Source organism: Meles meles, chromosome 5 (genome assembly GCF_922984935.1).
Source record: "Meles meles chromosome 5, mMelMel3.1 paternal haplotype, whole genome shotgun sequence".
Classification (NCBI taxonomy): Eukaryota; Metazoa; Chordata; class Mammalia; order Carnivora; family Mustelidae; genus Meles; species Meles meles.
The window spans coordinates 52,283,464-52,293,070 of record NC_060070.1 but is presented as its reverse complement, the minus strand read 5'-3'; positions in this window follow the sequence as shown (position 1 = coordinate 52,293,070).

Sequence of the window (9,607 nt, the reverse complement as noted above, 5' to 3'; positions counted from 1 at the left end):
AAGTCATAGAAATACTCATCATTTTCTATTGAATTACACTCTCCGTCCTTCAGGACATCAGGAAGAGAATTTTAAAGGTGATTTAAATGTTCTATAAATCAATTTTTGGAAGTAGGGAAAAGAAAATATGACACTTCCAAATTTTTGGAAGACCTTTTTTTTTTTATGACAGGTAGAAATATGGATATAATTTGATGTCCCAACATGTTGCCCATGAAGCTAGCCAATTCTATTTGCCCTTTGAACTGTCTACCTTTAAGGAGGAAGAGAAACTAGCATGTATTAAGTGCTTGCTATAATACAATACTAGGTATCCTACAAATATTCTCATTTTCTCTTCACAACATTTCAATGAGAATTGCATGGAATTTTCAGATGATAAAACTGAAGTTCAAAGAAACCAGAGTCATAAACAGTGGTAGAGCTAGAATTTAGTATCTGATCCGCTTTACTTCAAAATTCATACTCTTTGTAAAAGACATAGAGTGACTGAATGAATAAAAATGCAAGACTCATCTACATAAGTCCTATAAGACACTCACTTTAGATGTAAGTACACATACAGACTGAAAGTGAAGGGATGGAAAAAGATATTCCATGCAAATGGAAACCAAAAGAAAGCTATAGTACCTATACTTATATAAGATTTAAAAAGACTTCAAAATAAAGACTGCAATGGGTTCCTGGGTGGCTCAGTGGGTTAGGCCTCTGCCTTCGGCTCAGGTCATGATCTCAGGGTCCTGGGATCGAGTCCCCCATCAGGCTCTCTGCTCAGCAGAGAGTCTGCTTCTCCTCTCTTTCTGCCTGTCTCTCTGCCTACTTGTGATCTCTTTCTTTGTCAAATAAATGAATAAAATCTGAAAAAAAATTTTAAAAGACTGTACTGAAGGAAAAAGAAAGGCATTACATAATGATAATTGTGTCAATCCAACAAAAAAAGATACAACAATTGTATACATTTATGTACCCAACATGCGATCACCCAAATACATAAAGCAAATATTAATAGACCTAAAGGGGGAAAAGGACTGCAATAAAATAATAGAGGACTATAATGCACCACTTAAATATGTGGATAGATCATCTAGGCAGAAAATCAATAAGGAAACATCGGCCTTAAACAATACATTACACCAAAAGGACTTAACACATATTTACAGAACATTCCATCTAAAAGCAACAATACACATTTTTCTCAAGTGCACATAGAATACTCCCAAGATAGATCATATGTTAGACCACAACACATGTCTTAATAAATTTTAAAGGACAGAAATCATAACAAGCATCTTTCCAACAACAATAGTATGAAACTAGAAATCAATTATTTTTGTCACTGAAATAAATCCTACTTGATCATAGTTTATGTTTTTAAATACATTGTTGAATTTGATTTGCTAATATTTTGAGGATTTGTCTCTATGTTCATTAAGGATACTGAGCTGTAATTTTCTTTGTGGCATATTATACTGGTTTTGGTATCAGGGTAGTAGTAGCCTTGTAAAATGAGTTTGGAAGAGTTCCCTCGTCATGTAGTTTGTTGTTGTTGTTTGTTTTGTTTTTTGTTTTGTTTTTAGATGAGTTTGAAAAGGAATGGTATTAATTATTCTTTGAATTTTTCATAGAATTCACCAGTGCAGCCATCTGATCCTGAAGTCTTATTTGTTGGGAGGTTTTAGATGAGTAATTCAATCTTTTTATAGTAATTGATCTTTTCAGATTTCTATTTCATCATGATTCAGTCTTGGTAGCTTGCATGTTTCTAGGAATTTGTCCATTTCTTCTAAGCTGTCCAATTTGTTAGTGTATAACTATTGATAATAGTCCCTTATGATCATTTGTATTTATTTGGTATCAATTGTAATATTTCTGCTTTCATTTCTAAATATATTTGAGAATTTTTTAAGTGAATCTAGATAAATGTATGAGAATTTTCTTTATCTTTTAAAAGAACAAGCCCTTAGTTCCATTGATTCTTTTCAACTGTCTTTTTAATCTTTACTTCATTTATTTCAGCTATAATTTTTGTTATTTCCTTCCTTCTACTATATCACTTTTTTTTCTGTTTTTTTTTAATTTTTTATTTATTTCTTATTTTTTTTTATAAACATATAATGTATTTTTATCCCCAGGGGTACAGGTCTGTGAATCGCCAGGTTTACACACTTCACAGCACTCACCATAGCACATACCATCCCCAATGTCCATAACCCCCCTCCCCCTCTCCCAACCCCACCTCCCCCCAGCAACCCCCAGTTTGTTTTGTGAGATAAAGAGTCACTTATGGTTTGTCTCCCTCCCAATCCCATCTTGTTTCATTTATTCTTCTCCTATCCCCCTAGCCCTCCATGTTGCATCTCCAGGTCCTCATATCAGGGAGATCATATGATAGTTGTCTTTCTCCGGTTGACTTATTTCACTAAGCATGAGAGTATCATGCTTAGTGAAATACATCACTTTTATTCAATAGTATTAGAGGATCTAGCCAGAGCTATTAGACAAGAAAGAGAAATAAAAAGGTATCCAAATTTAAAAGGAAGAAGTAAAACTGTAACCACTTGCAGATGGCACAATATTATATATGGAAAGTCCTAAAGACCACATCAAAAACTATTAAAATAAAGAAATTAAATTAAACTGCAATTAATAAAATCAATACACAAAAACATCTAGTGCTTTAATATACTAAAAATGAATTATCAGAAAGAGAAATTAAGAAAACCATCTCATTTACAATTACATTATAAAGGATAAAATACCTGAGTAAATTAAACGAAGGAAGTGAAAGACCTGTATATTGAAAACTTCAAGACTTTGATAAAGGAAATGGAAGAAGACACAAATAAATGAAAAGATATCCCACTTTTTGAAAAGAAGAGCCATCTGTACCCCAATGTTCATAGCAGCAATGGCCACGGTTGCCACACTGTGGAAAGAACCAAGATGCCCTTCAATGGACGAATGGATAAGGAAGATGTGGTACATATACACGATGGAGTATTATGCCTCCATCAGAAAGGATGAGTACCCAACTTTTGTAGCAACATGGATGGGACTGGAAGAGATTATGCTGAGCGAAATAAGTCAAGCAGAGAGAATCAACTATCATATGATTTCACTTATTTGTGGAGCATAACAAAGAACATGGAGGACATGGGGAGATGGAGAGGAGAAGGGAGTTGAGGGAAATTGGAAGGGGAGATGAACCATGAGAGACTATGGACTCTGAAAAACAACCTGAGGGTTTTGAAGGGGCAGGGGTTGGGAGGTTGGGGAACCAGGTGGTGGGTAATAGGGAGGGCACGTATTGCATGGAGCACTGGGTGTGCTGCAAAAACAATGAATACTGTTAACGCTGAAAAAAAAAAAGATATCCCACTTTCATGGGTCAGAATTAATATTATTAAAATGTCCATATTTCACTAAGCAATCTACAGACTCACTGAAATTCCAAAATTCCAATAGCATTTTTCACAGAACTAGAACAAACAATACTAAAACATGTATGGAATCATAAAAGACAGACTAGTCAAAGCAATCTTGAGAAAGAAGAACAAAGCTGGAGGTATCATGATCCCTGATTTCAAACTATATCACAAAACTTGGGCAATTAAAACAGCATTGTATTGGCATAAAAATAGACAAACATATCAATGGAAAAGAATAATGAGGAAAGGGGAGTCTTTTCAACAGTGGTGTTGGGAAAAATCAGAAAACCACATGCAAAAGGATGAAACTGGATTTCTATTTTGTACTATACAGAGAAACTAACTCTAAATGAATGAAGACTTGAACACAAGACCTGAACCATAAAACTCCTAGAAGAAAAAATATGCAGTAAGCATCATGACATAGGTCTTGACAATGATTTTTTTTAATGTGACACCTAGAGGAAAAGCAAAAATAAAAAAGTGGGACTACATCAAACTAGAAAAGTTTCACACAGCCAAAACTATCAGCTAAATGAAAAGGAAACTTACTGAATAGAAGAAAATATTTGCAAATCACATATCTGATAAAGGGACAAAAACTAAAATACATAAAAACTAATATAACTCAATAACAAGAAGCCATCCAAAAAATCCAGTTTTAAAATGGATGGAAAAATAGACATTTTCCCAAAGAAAACAGTTGCTTGAAAATATGATGTCATTAGTCATCAGGAGAATTCATAACAAAACCACAATCATTCTTAACCAGTAGGTCTTAAAGCCTGGGTTTTGACATTTGCAGGCTTGACTGGGATAGAGCTCATAGAGTACTGCATTGCTCCTGGAGAGAGGGCAAACAAACAACCTGGGGGTGGACAGTGTGGAAATGATAATCTGTCTGGGGACACACAGTGGGGGAGACATTGTTCTCTCTTCTTGGAGTGTGTCCCTGAGAGGCAATGTTCTCAGAGTTCCCTTTCCAGGAACAAAGGAGTTGGCTATTGCCATTTCCCTCCCCACCCCTCACAATAAACACAGGGCCACTAGTGGGAAGCAGCACAGTCCTGACACTGGCTGCCTAATTTTCATACACCAAGCCCCACCCCACTCTACCCCCACGCCCTGGCAAATTATCCTTCTCAGTCAAGTTTGCCTCCTCAGTCACAGCATGGAGGGCCCCTCCCCCAGAACACCAACATAACCCCTGTCCATACAATGTCTCCCAACCAGAGAGTTCTGCAGGGCCTCAGTTCTGGTGGAATTGGTGTCAGGTCTCATTGCACAAGCATACCAGAACACAGCTAGTTAAAACTCACCCCATTCAGACCAGGGACCAAACACTGTCCACAGCTGGCAAGGAGAGCTACTGCACATGAATATCCTGAAGCACAGAGCAGTCAAAATACAATAGCTGAAGGTATACACCATACACCAGAGACACTCCCTGAAGCACCAGGCCCTGAGCATTTGACATCTTCTTCATAAGGCCATTACTTCCAAGAGCAGAAGACAGAACTGACTTTTCCAAGACAGAGGAGAGGGAAGAAATTTAAAATGCCAAGATGGAGGAATTTATCCCTAATGAAAGAACAAGATAAGGCCATGGCCAGAGATCTAAGGAAAACTGATATAAGTAATATGTTTGACAGAGAATTTAAAGCAACAATCACAGGAATGTTCACTGGACTTCAGAAAATATAGAAGACATCAGTGAGACTATTACCACAGGCATAAAAGAGTCAAAAAAGAATCAGAGATGAAGACTGCATTAAATAAGTTTGGAAACAGACTTGATGCAATGAACAGCAGGCTGGAAGAAGCAAAGAAATAAATTAGTGACCTAGAACATAAAATAATGGAAAATAGTGAAGCAAACCAAAGAGATAAGGAAGAATTATGCAACACAAGAATAGACTTAGGGAACTCTGTGACCCCATCAATTGTAATAAAATTCATAATATATAAGTCTCAAAGAAGAGATAGAAAAGGGGGCAGAATATTTATTTGAGGAAACAATAGCAGTAATCTGTGGGAAGAAGCAGATGGCCAGATCCAGGAGACACAGAGAACTCCCATCAAAATTTTAAAAAGCAGGCCAACACCACGGCATATTATAATTGAATCTGCAAAATATAGTGATAAAGGGGAAAAAATCTTAAAACCAGCAAGGCAAAGGAAGTCCTTAACTTACAAGGGAAACCCATAGGCTAGCTGGAGATTGTTCAACAGAAATGTGGCAATCCAGAAGAGAAGAAGAGAGTGGCATGAAATATTCAAAGTGATGAGTGAAAAAAATATGTAACCAAAAATACTCTATCCAGCAAGGCTCTCATTCAGAATAGAAGGAGAGATAAAGAGTTTTCCCAGACAAATTAAAAATAAAAGAGCTCATGACCACTAAACCAACCCTGTGAGAAATATAAGAGGATGTTTTGAGTGTAAAGGAGAGACCAAAAGTCACAAAGGCAAGAAAGGATCAGAGAAAATCTCCAGAAATAATGACAAAACAAACAATAAAACGGCAATAAATACACATTTATCAGTAATTGCTTTGAATGTAAATTGATGAAATGTTCCAATCAAAAAACATAGGATGTCAGAAAAACAAAACAACAAGACCCATCTATATGCTGCCTATAAGAGACTCATTTTTTTTTTTTTTTTTTTTTTTTTTTTTTAAAGATTTTATTTATTTATTTGACAGATAGAGATCACAAGTAGGGAGAGAGGCAGGCAGAGAGAGAGAGAGAGAGAGAGAGGAGGAAGCAGGCTCCCCGCCAAGCAGAGAGCCCGACGCGGGACTCGATCCCAGGACCCCGAGATCATGACCTGAGCCGAAGGCAGCAGCTTAAACCACTGAGCCACCCAGGCGCCCCAAGAGACTCATTTTAGACCTAAAGACACCTACAGATTGAAAGTGAGGAGGTGAATAAACATTCATCACATGAATGGATGTGAAAAGAAAGCCAGAGTAGCAATATTTGTATCAGACAAATGAAACTTTAAAACAAAGACTGTAAAAACAGACCAAGAAGGATGTTATATAATCATAAACAGGACAATCCAACTAGAAGATATAATAATTGTAAATATTTATGCACCCAACATAGGAGCACCCAAATATATATAAAAAATTTGATAACAAACATAAAGGAACTAATTGATAACACAATAAAAGTAGGTGACTTTAACACCCCACTTACATCAATGGACAGATTGATTAAACAGAAAATAAGGAAGCAATGGCTTTGAATGACACACTGAACCAGATAGACTTAACATATATTCAGAACATTCCATCCTAAAACAGCAGAATATACATTCTCTTCAAAGTGGGCATCAAACATTCTCCAGAATAGATCACATCTAAGGTCACAAACCAGGTCTCAACAAATAAAAGAAAAAATAACCTCATACCATGTACCTTTTCTGACCACAACACCATGAAACTAAAAGTCAACCACCAGAAAAGACCATAAATACATGGAAGTTAAACAATGTGCTACTAAACAATGAATAGGTCAACCAGGAAATCAAAGAAGAAATTTTTAAAAAATAGATAGAAACAAATAAAAATGAAAATACAATAGTCCAAAACTTTTGGGTTGCAGCAAAAGTGGTCCTAAGAGAGAACTCTTTAGCATTACAGGCCTACCTTAAGAAGCTAGAAAAATCTCAAATAAAGAACCTAACCTTACACCTAAAGGAACCAGGAAAAGAACAGCAAACAAGCCTACAACCAGGAAAAGAACAGCAAACAAAGCCTACAGCCGGAAGAAGAAAGGAAATAATAAATTAGAGCAGAAATAAAATAGAAACTAGAAAAAAAAAAAACCAGATTAATGAAACCAGGAGCTGGCTCTTTGAAAAGATTAATAAAACTGATAAATCTTTAGCCAAACTTATCAAAAAGAGGAAAAACTCAAATCAATAAAATCACAAATTAGAGAGGAGAAAGGCAACCAATACCACGGAAATACAAGCAATTATAAGAGAATATTATGACAAATTATATGTCAACAAATTGGACAACCTGAAAGAAAGGATAAAGCCCTAGAAACATATAAATTACCAAAACTGAAACAAGAAAAAATACAAAACTTGAACAGACTCATAACCAGCACAGAAATTGAATCAGTAATCAAACTTTCCCAAGAAACAAAAGTCTGAGACCAGATGACTTCACAGGTGAATTCTACCAAACATTTAAAGAGTTAATACCCATTGTTCTCAAACTATTCCAAAAGATAGAAATGATAGGAAATATTCCAAATTTATTCTATGAGGACAGCATTACCCTGATACAAAAACTAGGTAAAGACTCCACTAAAAAAGAGACCTAAAGGCCAATATCCCTGATGAATATGGACATATAAATTCACAATATAATACTAGCAAATCAAATCCAATAGTACATTAAAAGAATCATTCATCATGATCAAATGGGATTTATTCCTGGGCTTCAGAGGTGGTTTAATTCACAAATCAATCAGCGTGATGTATACTACATTAATAAAAGGTTAAGAACCGTATGGTCTTCTCAAGAGATACAGAAAAAGCATTTGACAAAAGTACAACATCCCTTCATGATAAAAATCTTCAACAAAGTGGTTTAGAGGGAACATACCTCAACATAATAAAGGCCATATCTGAAAAACCAACTGATGATAATATCATCCTCAATGCAGAAAAACTGAGAGCTTTCCTCTATGGTTAGGAGCAAGCCCAGGATGTCCACTCTCACCACTGTTATTTAACACAGTACTGGAAGTCCTAGCCACAGCAATCAGACAACACAAAGAAATAAAATGTATTCAACTCAGCAAGGAAGAAGTCGAACTTTCACTATTTGCAGATGACATGATACTCTATATAGAGAACTTGAAAGACCACCCAAAAAACCCTGCTAGAACTGAAACATGAATTAAGTTGCAGGATACAAAATAAATGTACAGATCTGTTGCATGTCTATGCATAAATAATGAAGCAACAGAAAGAGAAATGAAGGAGTCAATCCCATTTACAATTGCACCAAAAACAATTAAGATACCTAAGAATAAACCTAACCATAGATGTGAAAGACCTGTACTCTGAAAACTATAAAATGTTAATGAAAGATATTGAAAATGATGCAAAAAAATGGAAAGATATTCCATGTTCATAGATTGGAAGAACAAATATTGTTAAAATATTTATGGTATCAAAACAATCTACACATTTAATGCAATCCCTATCAAAATACCACCAGCATTTTTCACAGAGCTAGAACAAAACAATCCTAAAATTTGCATGGAAATACAAAAGACCCCCAATAGCCAGAACAATCTTGAAAAAGAAAAACAAAGCTGGAGGCATCATAATTCCAGACATCAAGTTATATTACAAAGCTGTAGTGATCAAAACAGGAAGGTACTGGCACAAAAATAGACATACATGTGTTGAGACATCCACGAAATCTTGCCAGTTGCAAGGACATGGAATACTATGCTAGGGAATATTATGCTAAGAAAAGTTAAGTCAGTCAGGGAAAGACAAATACTATATGATTTCACTCATATGTGGAATTTAAGAAACAAAACAAATGAGCAAAGGGGAAAAAGAGAGAGAAAAGGAAACCAAGAAATGAACTCTTAACTATAGGCAACTGATGTTTACCAGAGGAGAGGTGGCTGGGGGGATGGGTTAAATAGGTGATGGGGATTAAGGACCAGCACTAGCTGTGATGAACACCCAGTGTTGTTTATGCAACTGTTGAATCACTAAATTCTACACCTGAAATTAATATTATACTGTATGTTAACTAACTATAATTTTTTAAAAGATTTTATTTATTTGACCGAGAGAGGGAGTGGGAGACGAAGAAGGGGATTGGGAGAGAGAGAAGCAGGCTTCCCACTTAGCAGGGAGACTGATGTAGAGCTTGATCCCAGGACAATGGGATCATGACCTGAGCCAAAGGCAGACACTTAACAACTGAGCCACGCAGGTGCCCCAACTAACTGGAATTAAATAAAAACCTAAAAAGAACCCACAATGAGATACTGCTTCAAACCAGTTAGAACGGCTATTATCCAAAAGACTAGAAATGCATTTTGGCAAGAATGTGGAAAAAAGTTACCCTTGAGCACTGTTGATAGGAATGTTAATTGAAGGGGCTGCTACTGAAAAGAGTAAGG